We start from the raw sequence: 15,250 nt of genomic DNA, 5'->3' as shown, positions 1-15,250 counted from the left end.
CCCCCTTAATTGATCGTTCCTATTTAAGAGTTTAGAATTTGAAGATAATGTTCAATAAAATTGTCAATCTCGAAAATATATTTTCTATAAATTTCAGCATATTTTCATAAGACTCAAGATTTGAGATAAGACAACCTTTATAGAACTCAACTCAAGGTAAGCAATGGCAACACAAGGAGGTTTATCAAAATCAATCCATAAAACATTCAAGATATTCATCAAATGGATGTAACCTTTTGCATTTAGATTGAATATCTAAAGCTCCCCCTCAAAAGATGCATTCTTCTTTAATCATTCTTTTCTTTGTTGAATTTCAGATTTTGATGACAAGCGTGAATAGAACTGAAATTCTATGATATCGAGAATGTAGAGTGATCTAGAATTATTCAAAATTTGTAGCAATTACTCTTTCTAATCCTTCAAGAACAAGTTATGCTTTCTCTTAATCTTAGAGAAAATGTATAGAAATATTAATCAGAAAATGATTCATTTGAAGCTCAATTTCTTTCAAAAGCATTTACATTTTTTTCTTTTAAGAATCATTTAAGTGAGCTGAAATATTTCTAGCTTTAAGATCATTCACTCTATATTTATTTTGATGGAAGTTTTTAAGAATGTAGGAGAGAAAAATATATAGATGATCATTGAGGTATATATATTTATAGAACTCAATTTCTTAATTATAGGTTTTCAGCAATGTATACATGAAGCACAATAAATCTTTTTAATATCAAAATAAAATTATATATTTAAAAATATTTGTTTGCAATCAAGATCATTGAAAGACACATCATTTAGACCAATATTAGTACACTTTAAGGATAAGAAAAGATATGTTTCGGATGCGTATCGAGACAATCAACCAAGGCATCAAAATTAATTCTGTTTTTCTTATGTTAAAATTTTCATTTAGAAATCATATTGAGTTATTCTCCTGAATGACGCGATCATTGAAGCATATAACTAAGGTTACAAAGATGTAACGATATAAGCATTTCTAAGTTAAGTTTAAGCTTTTATACAAAATCAGATTCTGAATTTTCATAAGAATTTCCAAGAAGGCTTTCAAAATTATAATTTGAGATATGTATCTTCTACATTGTAGCTCATTTAAAATTACTAAGATTGAAAACACATATTTCAATAACATTAGAGCACTTTCAGAATCTTTGTATTTAATATTGAGTTTCGATACAAAATGGAGGATATTTTAACAAGTATTAGGACATTATGTATCAAAGTTAGGCAAGTAGAAAGATAGATCAAGATCAATTCATTTTGCCTAAATAGAAATATCCTTCTCTTCTTCTTTTTGTAAATCAATTTAACTTTCAAAGATAATCGTGAATGATAAAACTGAAATTTTTTTTTAATATTACTTATAAAAAAAATTTATGTAGTATTTCAAACATTCAAGCATTGGAACACAAGTTAGTTTGAGGCAAGGGTGAAGCAAAGACTTGTGAGCAAAGTTAAGACATATTTCAATTAACTTATCCAAGCATGGAGCATTACAAAATATTGAGAACCCATAATTCAAAACATCATGCCACATGCAAAATATATTATGTGTTAAGTCATGCATTAAAATATTAAGAACAAGCATGTCAAGGATCAAAATCAATTCTTTTCAAATAAACTCCCCCTATTTAAATATAATCTTCCACTAATTTCATCCTTAAAGTGTGTTTCCAAGTGATTAAAACTTTGACTTGATTCTTTTTATATACTTTCATTTACTTTGTCTTTCATTTTTACTTTCTTATGCTTTATACTCTATTTGCTCCCTATCCGGTGGAGTTAGAAGGGGCACGAGGTACTACCACTAGCTTTCCTCTTGTGCCGTCCCTAATATACCATACACCGAATAGTTGGGTCAAATAGTGCTGGGTACTACCACAAGCCTCCCCATTGGCACCATCCCTATGATGAGCAATATAGAAAGGTTAAAATGTTCACTTCAAACTCTCCCTGTTTAAGTGTAATTAATTACGGATTTTATCCCTTTCAAAAGAATGCTCACACAAGTCTCACAAATGTGCCGAATATATTTTGCTTGTTTTGCTTTTCCTTAAGATTGGAGTATTTGCCTTCACTTAGATTTTACTTCTCTTGAATAATATCCATTTTCTTTTCTTTATCTCTCTCTCTTTTTGTTATTCTCAAGTAATTTACATGAAAGAGCAGAATAAAGAAATAATCTTATGTATCATATAGATGTATATCATGCAAACAATATTTTCATTATGCTCAAGAATTCATAGCTTCTCACAAGTCAATTTAAATCAGCATTTTAAGCATATACTTGTGTATTTCATGGTTATGATATAGGCAAAGGAACATTTTAGTTTGAGCAAACCATGAATCAATTTCTAAAAGCATAAGTCAATTAATACATATATAGACATGATATCAAGAAATTAATAATTAAAGATTTTAACCATGCCACAATAAGATTTAAGTTATTGACTTTGCTCAGCTAATTTATGAGAGAGGTATCTAAAATTACTTATTCATTCTATATTCTTCAAGTCAAACTAGATTTCTTATGTGTGAACGTTTGGCTGAAGAAGGTCCTCTCTCTTGTTTGCATGTGAATGTTTATTGTATCTTACGTGGAGATGTCCTTCAAGTTGAAGTCTCTCATTTTCTTGCTCAAGGATCCTACATTATTAACAAAATTCTTTTCTTTCTTGAAGGAAAGTCATTAGTTTCTTTAAGATACAAAACATTCATATAGCATATTTCTTAACTAGGTGACTCAATCATAAGATATGACAACAATTGAATGTTGAGTCACTTTACTCAAGAGATTGCCTAAATATAAGCAAACACATGTCACTTGAACTAAAGAGATAGTTTCATTAACCAAGAAGGTTCAAGGACAAGCATGTGAAGCAATAGGAAGATTTATCAAGGTTAAATCAATTTTTTATTTTTAGAATCAATTTAGCTTAGATTCTATTTGCTTAAGATAATTATCAATAAGACATGTTAGCCAAGTTTTAATCAATTTATCTTAAATAGTTGTTTCTATCAAAATTCAGATTATGATTCATTTGTTATCAATAAAATATGATTCATTAGAGTTAGATTGAAGTCTTGCACAAGGGCACATAATGAGCATATAATCTGGTCTACTAGCTGTATGATAAAATACTTATTCTATCATGCTTCAATACAGCTTTAAAACAATAGATCTACTTTGCTCATTCTTTTCAAATTCTACAAGATGGGGTCATAGACATACCTTCTTCATGCCAATCTTCTATAAGAGTTTTCTTGTGGACTAACTTTGGTCAATGAAGATCTCCTTTCTTGTTTGTCTTAATTTGGAGTTCAAGAAAAAAATGTTAATTCATTCATTATACATATTTCAAACTCACTTTGCATGAGCTTAGTAAAATCTCCATATAAATCTTCATTAGTAGAACCAAAAAGGATGCCATCAATGTATGCTTTGAGCAAGCAAGATATCACAAATTCTTCTTTTTAATGTATAGATTTGTTACTTTTTATCAAAAAATTACTCAAGCTTTTATATCATGCTTTTGATGCTTGTTCCAAATCATATATTGCTTTATCATATTTGTAATGAGTGTTTTCAAATAAGGTGGTTATTCTATATAGACCCTTTTTTTAATGAAATAACCACATAGGAGTGCATTCTACACATTCATTTGACAAAATATAAAGCTCATAAAGCAAGCAAATGATAATGGTGATCTTAACTTCTAATCATGCAAGAATTTCATCAAGATCTATTTCATCTTTTCTTGATTTAGTCCTTTAGTAGTCATCAATTTTTCTTTATTAAGTGCATTTCTGAAAAATCCAATTTGGTTCTAGTTATTAATAAGTTTTCAGATTGTTATATGTAAAAGATTAACCATATACATATATAATTTGATTTCAGTATCTTGATACTAAATTATTAGTCTCATAAAGAATAAAATGAATTGATATTTCTACAACTAAAATCTTTTCATTGAATGTTCTATATGCATTGCTTGATGAATGATATCCAAAGATAGAAATATCTTTATCAGATTCGGCATTATTTTCAAGAAACCATATCAAGCATAACATATACTACTGAAAAATATGACAGATATGCACTAGATCATTTTTTTATTTTTCAGAAGATCAAATGAAGTTTTCATCAAAAAAAATAGATCTAATAGAAACTATATAGATGACAAGCAATGATGATAGCTTTTAGATGACCATCATACAACATTGTCTTTTTCATTTCTTCAAGGATTCTATTAATCCTATTTTACTCATGGTGTTCTTGGTGCAGAAACAATTGTATTCATTATTATTTTCTGTGCACAGCTTAATACAAAATTGGTTTTCAAAACTATGCCATGATACTTCTTTATTTTCATAGTTTGCAAACCTTTTTCATTTGAACCCTTTTTCTGAGTTTGTACCAATGTAGAAAATATTTCAATTTGAGTGCCAAGAACAAAACTAATGTAAGCTTTTGAAAACTTAGTAATGGAAACAACATCTTTAGATTTAGAAATTGATTTTTGGTTGTTTCCTTAGTTAACATGCATAGCAAACTTTGACTTTTCAGAAGATAATCTAAGTAAGCCAATGGCAAGGTCTTTTGAGATTAAGTACATACTAGCATGAGTTGATTTTATATGCCAAAGATGGTTTTTTTAATCTTGGTATTCATAGTGCATATATTCAAAGGCATACCAAGTACACATTTTCATATCTATGATCGATAAACAATACTGCCATGGATAAAAAACTCTCAATCAAGCATATAGAGAATTCATAGAGTTATTCTTAATAAATTGATTAATCATTTAGCAACTTATCCAATAGTGAGTAAAGCATACTATAAAATGAAGTGATTTGATTATATTTCCAAAAGTATTTTTTATATCACAAAATTGATCAATACTTGCAATCCATATTGTAATCAAATACTAAAGCAAGAATAATGATGAGATGCAAGGGTTACTAATTTCATTATTATTATTTTTTAATTACTTTTCATAAGTATATTTTAAGTTTTATTTTTTTGACGTGTGTCTAGAACACCCATTTGTATGAAAGTTCTATTTGTTCCATGGGTATCTTGGCACACCTACATCTACATCCTCATATTTTCATTTTGGGTACCCAAGCTTGCTTGGGTCCTTGAGAGTTAGGACATATAGTTCCTTTTGGAACCCAAATTTGTTTAATTGTAATAACTTTACCACTTGATTTAATTATGTTAGAACGATAGGTAAAGTTGTTATGCCCATTCTTTTCATGTTTGAAATAAGTTATCTTATTTAATGGTTTGCTTGGTGAATTGATAACCTTTTTCTCTAGAGATTTATTGTTAAGTAAAGGTGTCAAGCCAAGTTTTGATTTATCATAAGCAACATATTGGCTTTCAAACATCATTTTTAATCTTTCTGAACTTACAGTGAATTTATTAATAAAAGATTTTAATTGGTTAATTTCTTTACTTAAGTTTTGATTTTCTTTAATTAAACTCTGATTTTTTTGAATCAATTGTTCTAAATTTAACCTTAAACTTTCATTTTCAGAATTTAGTTTATCTTGTATTTCATCACTATAATTTCTTTCTTTTGAAATTTTCAGATTTAGTTTCTTAAGATTTTTATTCTTCATAGCTAATTTTCTACATTCACCATACAAATCATAAAAAGCATTTAATAATTCATCATAAGGGAATTCTTCTTGAAAATCATTTGATGTAAAGGTAGATTCAGATTTTACCTTATCTTCTTGTGCCATGAAGCACAAGTTAGTTACCTCTTGTAGTTCTTTGGAGCTAATATCATCATTGTTGCTCCTAGCTTTCATTTTCTTGTTTAACTCTTTCTTGGTCAAGGCTTTCTTTCTTTTTATCTCTTTCTTTCTTTCATCTAGCTTCCTCTTCTTCTTTGTCTTTAGGAAGCTTTTGAATTTTTTTGTTGTTCTTTCTTCCTCGAGTCGACTCGGGTTTACTTGGAGTCGACTCGACTGACTTGAGAGTCGACTCGAGATCTTCGGGAGACGTCTCGCTCTCAGAGGCCTAAAAGATGATTCTCTGTCTTTTGAACTGTTCTGCTTCGGAGTCGACTCGGGCCTTGTTGGAGTCGACTCGGCTAACTTGGGAGTCGACTCTGAAATACTTGGAGTCGACTCGTTCACATGATCTCCAAGACTGAGTCTCTGCCTTTCAGACTGTTTTTCTCTAGGAGTCGACTCGGACAAACTGGGAGTCGACTCGGCTAATGTGGAAGATTCTGCAGTCTCATTGTTAGCATGCAATTGAAGCACATGTGAGCTAATCTGAGATTTATCATAAATGTTTCTTAAAGTATCCCAGATTTCTTTAGCAGATAAGCATGCAGAAATCTTATGAAATATAGATTCATGGATAGCACAATATAGAATGTTCATAGCATTAGTATTCAATTATGCTAAGTCTTTTTCATTGACAGCTTGAGAGAGTGTGTGAGGGCCATTTATAATGATATTCCATATTTTATAGTTTTGTGATTGAACAAAAATTTTCATTCTAGCTTTCCATTGAATATAGTAAGTTCCATCAAAAGGTGGAGGTCTGTTTATGGAAAGTCCCTCGGCAAATAATGTATTATGTGGGGTTGTCATAATCTTTAGCTCTAGTCAGTTAAGACTATAATTAATAGAAGAGCACCTGCTCTGATACCACTTGTTGCCCAAGGTGACAACCCAAGAGGGGGGGTGAATTGGGTTTTCTAAAAATTATGTTCCCTAATTTTTACTTTGAATTAAATGCAGCGGAATGATAAGATGTTATTTACTTAAGCTCTAGGCAATAAGTAAAGTAGTGGAAAATTAAGCTAGAGCAATTATACTATGGCCTGAGGGTGCAATTGATCTAAAGTTAACTTATAGTTGTATGATCAATTTTAATCTATGTGTATGGAAAGAATGGAGAGGAAGCTAAGCAAATTCTAAACAATCACTTATAACTCTATAGAAAACAAAGCTAGAGATATTACACAATCAAGAATGAATGTAAGGCATGAAATACAAGAGATAAGGCATCACAAACACAAAGATGTATAGTGGTTCAGTACACCCCAGCACCTACATCCACTCCCTAAGACCTCTTGGGAATTTCACTATAATCCCTCAGATTACAGCCGGTTGTTTTACAAGCTCACAACCCAACTTGTTGTTTTGCGAGATCACAACGAACTCGGTCGGTTTTCACAGGCTCACCGACTAGAACCAACCAATTGTTTTTCCGGGTTCACAATCAAACCCAGTTGGTTTTTCCAAAGGCTCACCAACCACAACCTTACAACGATTGTTTTCCGGGTTCACAATCAACCCAGTTGGTTTTTCCAAAGGCTCACCAACCACAACCTTGCAACGTTGGTTTTTTCTTTGGCTCACCAACAAACCTTAACCCCTTAATTCAATCCCTTGATTGAATCAAGTTACAAGATATTAGAACAAGAGTTTAAATCAAATACAAGCTTCTCAAATAAGCAAATATAGCCAATATAAACAAGCAAAGTAAAGAGAAGAAGCCCTCAAACAAATTTGTAGATGAAGGAACTCGGCTTCTTCTTTACTTGACCCTCTTCTGATTTTGCACGAAGTAGAGGATCACCGAGGCAGCACACAGTTGGAGAGGAAGCTTTGGGATTCACTTGGATGCTCTTCTTCTCTCTCTTTTACTTTAAATGGCCCTTTTGTGCTTTTGGAAGATTTCTCTTGTAATCTCTTTGAAATCTCTTTCCTAAATGTTCTCTCCCACTTCCATATTTCTCTCCTAGCTCTCCTCTTGATTTTATTGCTTTAGATGGCGTGGAAACAAAAATCTAGCTATTAGAGACAAAAATAAAGCCGTTGGAGTCAAGAAAAAACTAGCCGTTATGCCTCCCAGCGTGCTAGAGTCGACTCGGCTGAAGCAGGAGTAGACTCGGCTGAAGCAGAAGTCGACTCGGCTGAAATAGGAGTCGACTCGTGAATAGTAGTCTGCCGGCACTGTAGCTGGAAGTCGACTCCGCACTGTAGCGCTGAAGTTGGAGTCGACTCGAGCACTGTAGCGCTGAAAAATAACTCTCTGTCTTTTTGTCTATTCTCAGTCGGAGTCGACTCGTAGAGTCCCAGAGTCGACTCGAGCACTGTTCGTTGAAACTCCAGAGTGCCAGAGTCGACTCTAAACTTTCAGGAGTCGACTCGAGGACTATTCTTTTGAATCTTTCTTTAAATTTGCTCCTCCAACTTGAATTCTTTGAACTTGAAACTTGGGCCAATGAAGTGTAGGTTTCTTCCAACTTTTCTTGAGAGCTTTTGAGGCCTTCTTGTATTTTTCCAACTTGTTATGTTCCTTGCAAAACAAATTATCTTTCTTCTTGCAACACAAACATTAGTATTTATACTTCAAGGTTTTGTGATCATCAAAATCAATCTTTAAATCAATCTTTGGGTCATCACCCTTTATAGGTGCCATACTAATATAGTGTCGGTACAGTATGGTATGGAGTTTTTTTGAAGACCAAGAGTCAGTACGCCATCATACCAGTACCAGTACCGAATCGGTATTGTATGATTGGTACCATCCGGTACGGTATAGTACGTCTAGTACTGTCCGGTATGCTACGATATGACATACCTTGCCTGTAGGTGAGGCTGAGTTCGATGTCCTGTTAGGCCCCAACCATGAGGCATCTATCCTTACCTAGCAAGAATTGGACCTTATTCGAGCACAACATCTCATACCCCCCAAGTTCACCTTTGAGCTCACTAGTCCTGATGTCCGGATGACTAGTCCTTTTCAATCTCGGCTTGGCCTGTATGAGAAAACTCTAAGGGCCGAACTGAGACTACCTCTTTATCCCTTCTTTGTCCAGCTGATGAGGGCCTACAGCCTCATCACGACCCAACTGGTCCCGAACTCTAAGCGGGTCCTCGTCGACTTTCTTTCCCTTTGTCTCCTTTGGAACATCCAAGCCTCGATTTCCTTCTTTCGGAGGTGCTTCACTTTGAAGAGGCATCATCGAGACAACAGCTGGAAGTACTTTTCTCCTCAGAAAGACCGCCAGTTGATTCGAGGCACTCCTTCCTCCATCCACGGATGGAAAAGGGGATTTTTCTTCATTTTTTCAGAGCAACCATGGCTGTTCAAAACCATATAGAGGATGCCTCAGAGAGATTTAAATCGGCCCCCAAGGTTGTAAAGTGACGATCAAGGGACTTTGGACAAGCTTCCGAATCCCAATCCAGAATTTCTACCCTACTAGAGTTGTTGTCTGAGGAGATGTTGAACAACGTCAGTCTAAGCCCGACCGACCCCTAGTCCAGGTGCCTTCACAGAACTTTTTGCGAAGCTAGTCCAGGTGGAGCGAAAGGTCAACGAGGACCAAAAGTTTGCCAGTTGGGCTGAGGAAAAGGTCGTCGAGGCTCGGAAGCTTGTTGCCCAAGTCAAGCGGAAAGCTACTAGAGCAATCGAGGAATACTGCGCCTCAGAGGAGTTTCGAGAAAAGACCCTAGAGAATGCGGCCATCACCTTCGGGAAAGGCTTCAAAGAATGTCGAGCTCGGGCTCAACAGCTCTTTCCAGAGTTAGACTTCACCAGCCTCGACAATGATGATGATGGTAAAGGCCTAGGTGGCAAAAGCAGCATTGTCGGCGGTGACATCGGTGGCAATGGCAGAGACAACGACGTTGGTGGCGGTGGCGGAGGTGATGACCTCAGTGTTGGTGAAGACAGCGAGATCGACGGCGGCAGCAATGGTAAAGGCACCGAGGGGGGCAAAGGAGTCTTTCCGAGGGGGGCAAAGGAGTCTTTCATGGGGCCTCCTTGTCTTGGATCCAAGTCCTAGAGGAACCTCTAGATTAAGGCCCCAGAAAAATTTCAAGTGGGCTGGGTCCTGAGGAGGCCCCATGTATCTCCAGGGTGTCCAAATTTGAGCATGAGTGCATAGTCGTCTAATCTGAAAGATAAACACAACAAAAAAAAATTATTGAAAATAAGTTTGGACTACAATGAGCCTTATTGATAATAGATGCAAAGACTGTCAGAGTTCTAATTTCGTGGGATCAGGGCGCTGTCGAGGTGTTCCAGCATGTATGTTCTCGATCACACTCAGTTACCTAGCATGGGCCTTCCCAATTCGGGCTCAGCTTTCCAAGTTTTCCTGCTTTAGACCTGACCACGGTTCTAGAACCGCCGGTTTCGGTTCCACAAAAACCTAGAACCTTAACCGTAACTGAAAATAGTCAGTTCGGTTCCGGTTCTAGAACCGCCAGTTCCAGTTCTAAACGGTTCCGATTCCGGTTCTAAATGGTTTCGATTCCGATTTTTCAACATAAATTATAAAATTTTTTAAAAAAATAGATTGTGTAATTAATTTGAGAAAAAAATTATAAATACAAATAGATTGTGTAATTAATACAAAATGATAATTTGTACCTCATTTTATTATTTACTATCAAAGTAAATTTTAATAATACAACTAGATAACATTATAAAAAAATAATAAGTTACATTAAATAAATTTGAACCATTTCTTTTTCTTTTTTTTTCTAGTTCGAACCGGAACCGAACCACCGATTTCGGTTCCGGTTCCGGTTCGGTTCCATCAAACCTGAAACCTTAACCGAACCGTATTTCTCAAGGTTCTGGTTCAGTTAAGAATCGTGAGACACGGTTTCGGTTCCGGTCCGATTTTTCGGTTAGAACCGGACCGTGGTCAGGTCTACCCTGCCTGCAACGCTTCGATCTTCCTCAAAATAAGGTCACCTAGTCGGAAGAGCTTGCCCTTGACCTTGAGTTGTATTGGGTCCCTTCCTTTGGTATGTCGCCAAGCGAATCTAAGCTTGCTCCCTGGTTTCTTTTAGCAGATCAAGGTTAGCCCGAAGCCGATCTAGTTTGTCTGTTCGTCGAATCTTTCGATCCGAAGAGATGGAAGATTGATCTCGAGTGGGACCACTACCTCCATTCCAAAGGCGAGATTGAAGGGCATCTCTTCGGTGGGAATCTAATGCATCATTTGGTATGCCCGCGGGACGTTGTATAGCTTTTTGGCCCACAACTCTTTTGCTCGATCAAGCCTTGCCTTCGGCCCCTATAGGATAGTTCTGTTTGTGGTGACGATCACTCAAGAATGTCGGAACCTGCAGATTATGACCTTCCAAATAAAGTCCTAAGTCTTCACCTCGGTAATCTGGGCTACCAGCTCGGCTTCTGTCCGCTTGGTGAAGTAGTCCACCGCCACAAAGAGGAACTTGTGCTACCCTGTTGCTAGTGGAAGGGTCCAAGGATGTTGAAACCCCACTGCGCAAATGGCCATGGGGCGCTGATCAGCGTCAATGGCATAGCTGGTCATCGATGGATGCTCGTGTGTCGTTGATATCGATCATACTTCATGATGAGGTTGGCCAGGAGTACCCCTATTGCAGGATCTTGTAAGCTAGGGATCTGCCCCCTCAGATGGTTGCCACAGATGCCTCTGTGCACCTCCCAAAGTGCGTAATCTACTTCGGTTGGATAGAGGCACCGGAGGAGCGGCAACGAGAATGACCTTCAATATAACTTGTCGTCAAGGAGGATGTAGTGAAGGCTTGTCACTTTGTTCAGCGGGCTCCAGCCTAGTCTGTAGGCACTTTTTCATCCTTCAAGAAGTCAACAAGTGGATCCATCCAGCTCAGCTCGACATCAATGTTCAGCACAACCTCGGGCTCGTTGATGCCCGGTGCCTCCAAGACTTCGAAGTAGGTGGCTTTGGTCAGTTCGGTAGTCTCCAAGGTGGCCAACCTTGACAGCAGATTGGCCCTGGCATTCTTTGCCTGAGAGATCTATTGTATGTCAAAAATACAAAAGGTCGAGGTAATGTCCTGTCACGCCCCAAGCCCGGAGCATGGTAGAATCCGCACGCCCACACGGCGGACCGCATAGGCATGCAAGGCAGCTAATCATATCGAAGCAAATACAAATACTTAAAATTGACATAATTATTTAAATTGTTCAAAAGCAGTCTTACAAAATTTCAAAATAACATTTGTTAACATCATTCAAATATCCAAGGTAATCTAAAATGCTAATAACTAAAGAAATAATCGAAAAGTCTAGCGCACTCCCCAATCCCGTGCGATCAAGTCTCTGGATCTGAAAAATATAGAAAATAGAATAATGAGCTACACTAGCCTAGTAAACAACAAAATATCCTAGAGTGGGGTCAAAGCATATCAGATCAAATACAAAACAATGACTAGAAATAAATCACAAATAACATCATTTTGCTCTTTTCAAAACTTATTATCATTTTTACCAAAAACTCTGATATCATAATCTCAACATAATAGGCTACGACCACGTAACCCAGTGGCATGGGTTGCACAAAGTGCCAAAAACCACTATTGTTAGTCATCGATGGCAACGGTGTCCAAAAATCACTATTCTAATCACCGGTGGCGCGGTGTCGAAATCGGTTTCTCACAGATTTTAAGTCGATAGGTCCAACGTATAATCCCCATTGGCAGGGCCAGAACAGAATAGAATAGGTCATAACCATGCTGAGAATGCATATATACAAAAATAGATTTTATAAACTATCCGGTCATATTTTACGGATTTCAGAGCATATAACATGATTTTCAAATAGAATTTAACATGCCTGATCCATTTTACTGAATACAAAATATATGTCAAAACTTAATCAATTTATCAAATAATTTGGAAATCACACTTGAAGTATTAAGTTACTTATCTCTTCTCGTTTAACTCCTACTTCAGGTAGGTGGATCAGGTTCACCTATTTAAATTTAATTAATTTCTTTATTAATTTCAGAGCTAAGCAAAATCAAAAATAATACCATTGGACACGGCCCAACAGGGCCCAGAGTTAGCCCATAATAGGCATGGCCCAATAAGCCCATATCGGACACAGCCTAATGGGCCCGCATAGATCCGGCCCAATAGGGCCCCCAAGGTTGGCCTCTAATTGGTTCATTTATGCAATAAAAAAGGACTAATACCTAATTACAGAGTACTCTTCCGTAATAAAATTTGAGTAAAGGGACCAAATAATATATTTGAGGACCTTTATGTAATAAAACTTTCTTATAGAGATCAAACATTAATTACAGAAGACCCTTTTTGTGAAATAATATACTGCTAAAGGCTTAACTGCAAAATTCTTTTTTTTAATTGGCCAAACAAATTTGAGTTTCGGATTTTGGATTTCGAGTGTCGAATTTCGGGTATGAACTGGGTTTCGGGTTTCAGATTTCGGGTCTGAACTGGGTTTCGGGTCTGAAATGGGCCCAAATTGGGCCTACAAAGGGTACTGCCCAACTGGGCTGGATTGGGCCCAAGTTGGGCCCGCAATGGACAGGGCCAAACGTTGGCCCGGTTCAGCCCACGATGGGCTTCTCCTCCTTCCCAAGCCTTACCCCAAATAGAGAAGAAGGGAGCTGAGAGGAGGAGGAAAGGGATGGCTGGGTGGCCGGCCTAGGCAGTCGGGGGTCGTTGCCCAGTCGACGACCAGTCTGCCGCAGTGGTGGCCGGTGGCTGCTACAACGACGGGCGTGAAGAAGAGACTAAATGTGTCTCGTTTTAGGGTCGAGCAGAGGAAGAAATAAAGTTATTTGGCAATAGAACGAAGACAATGAGGAGGAAGACTCACCAGCGGGCAACAGAGGCGGTGGAGAGGAGGGATCTCAGTAGAGGAGCAGCTCGGTCCGGCGGCTAATGGCAGCGGTGCTTTTCGAAGGGGAAGTGGATCTCAAAATAGGGAAGGCACGGTTGGTGATGGTGGTTGATCAGGCGGCACGCCAGCCACTTGGGAGGCAAGAGCAGAGGAGGGAGAGGGAGGAGAGGGAGGAGAGGAAAAGAAAGACAGGGCTCAGAGATGGTCTTAGGACGAAGAAGAAAGAGGGTTTTATAGAATTATTTTAAATGGCTCACAGCCGCAATTCCCGCGACGGTTTGGCGAAATCGGCAGCCACAGAGTGGCTGTGGAGTGGACGCGGGATAGCTGCGGTGCGGCCGCGGAGTGCTCGCGGCGCCCCTGTGCCCGGAGAAGTTGGAGGGGATCGCAATTGCGATCTCCTGCTCTGCCCCTTCCAAAAGGGGCATTGGGCTGAAGTCGGCTGGGGCTACCGGCTTCAGCCCAGTATCTCACATGTCCTTTTTCTTTTATAGATATTTGATTATTGATGGCCCTCGAGCCTTGAATTCTCCTCGCACTTGACCAACCAATAGTTGGGAGTCAATGAAGACCTTCAGTTGCTAAACTCCGAGCTCCTTGGCGAGCTTGAGCTCGGTGATGTGTGCTTCATATTCAGCTTTATTATTTGAGGCCGAGAACTTGAATCGTGGAGCATACTCCATGATTACTCCGTCCGGTCTAGTGAGTATGAGCCTAGCACCACTGCCCTCCAAGCCCGACAAACCATCTACATGCAAGATCCATGGCCACTCTATGGCTTTCTTTTTAGGGAGCTCAGTGGGATCTTCATCAGGAAAGGTGCATTCCACCAGAAAATCTGTCAGCACCTGTGCCTTGATTAATGGCCAAGATCGATGCTTCAGGTCAAATTCGCCGAGCTCCACCGCCCACTTCGCCAATGAACCTGCATTTTCGAGCTTTTGCAAGACTTGCCTCACCAGCTAGTCGGTTAGGACTGCGATCAAATAGGCTTGGAAGTACGGCCGAAGTTTTCGAGTTGAGATGATGAGAGCGTAAACCGTTTTTTCCATTTTGGAGTATTTAATTTTAGTGTCTTGTAGGATCTGACTTGTGTAGTAGATCGGCTTTTGGCACCTTTCTTTTTCCTGCACCAGTACTGAACTCACAGCAGAAAAGAAAATGGCTAAGTATAGGTAAAGCATTTATCCGATCTATGGTTTTGTGACAAGAGGCGATGAGGCGAGGCACTCTTTCAGTTGGTCGAAGGCATCTTAACACTCCTTGGTCCCTTAGAAGTCCTTTGGATGCCTTAGAGCCTTGAAGAATGGAAGGCAATACTCTGCTAATTTGGAAACAAATCTGGCTAGTGCCACTATCCGACTAGTCAAGCGCTGGACATCTTTGATGGTCTTTGAGGGTTGCATGTCCTGCACTACTCGAATTTTCTTTAGGTTCGCTTCAATGCCGCACTGATCACCATAAATCTCAGAAATTTCTCTGAGGTGACTCGGAAGGTGCACTTCATCGAGTTAAGTTTCATTTGGTACCTTTTGAGGGTCGCAAAAGTTTCCTCTAGGTTGGCAATATGC

Source organism: Phoenix dactylifera, chromosome 1 (genome assembly GCF_009389715.1).
Source record: "Phoenix dactylifera cultivar Barhee BC4 chromosome 1, palm_55x_up_171113_PBpolish2nd_filt_p, whole genome shotgun sequence".
Lineage (NCBI taxonomy): Eukaryota > Viridiplantae > Streptophyta > Magnoliopsida > Arecales > Arecaceae > Phoenix > Phoenix dactylifera.
This window is presented reverse-complemented; position numbering follows the sequence as displayed.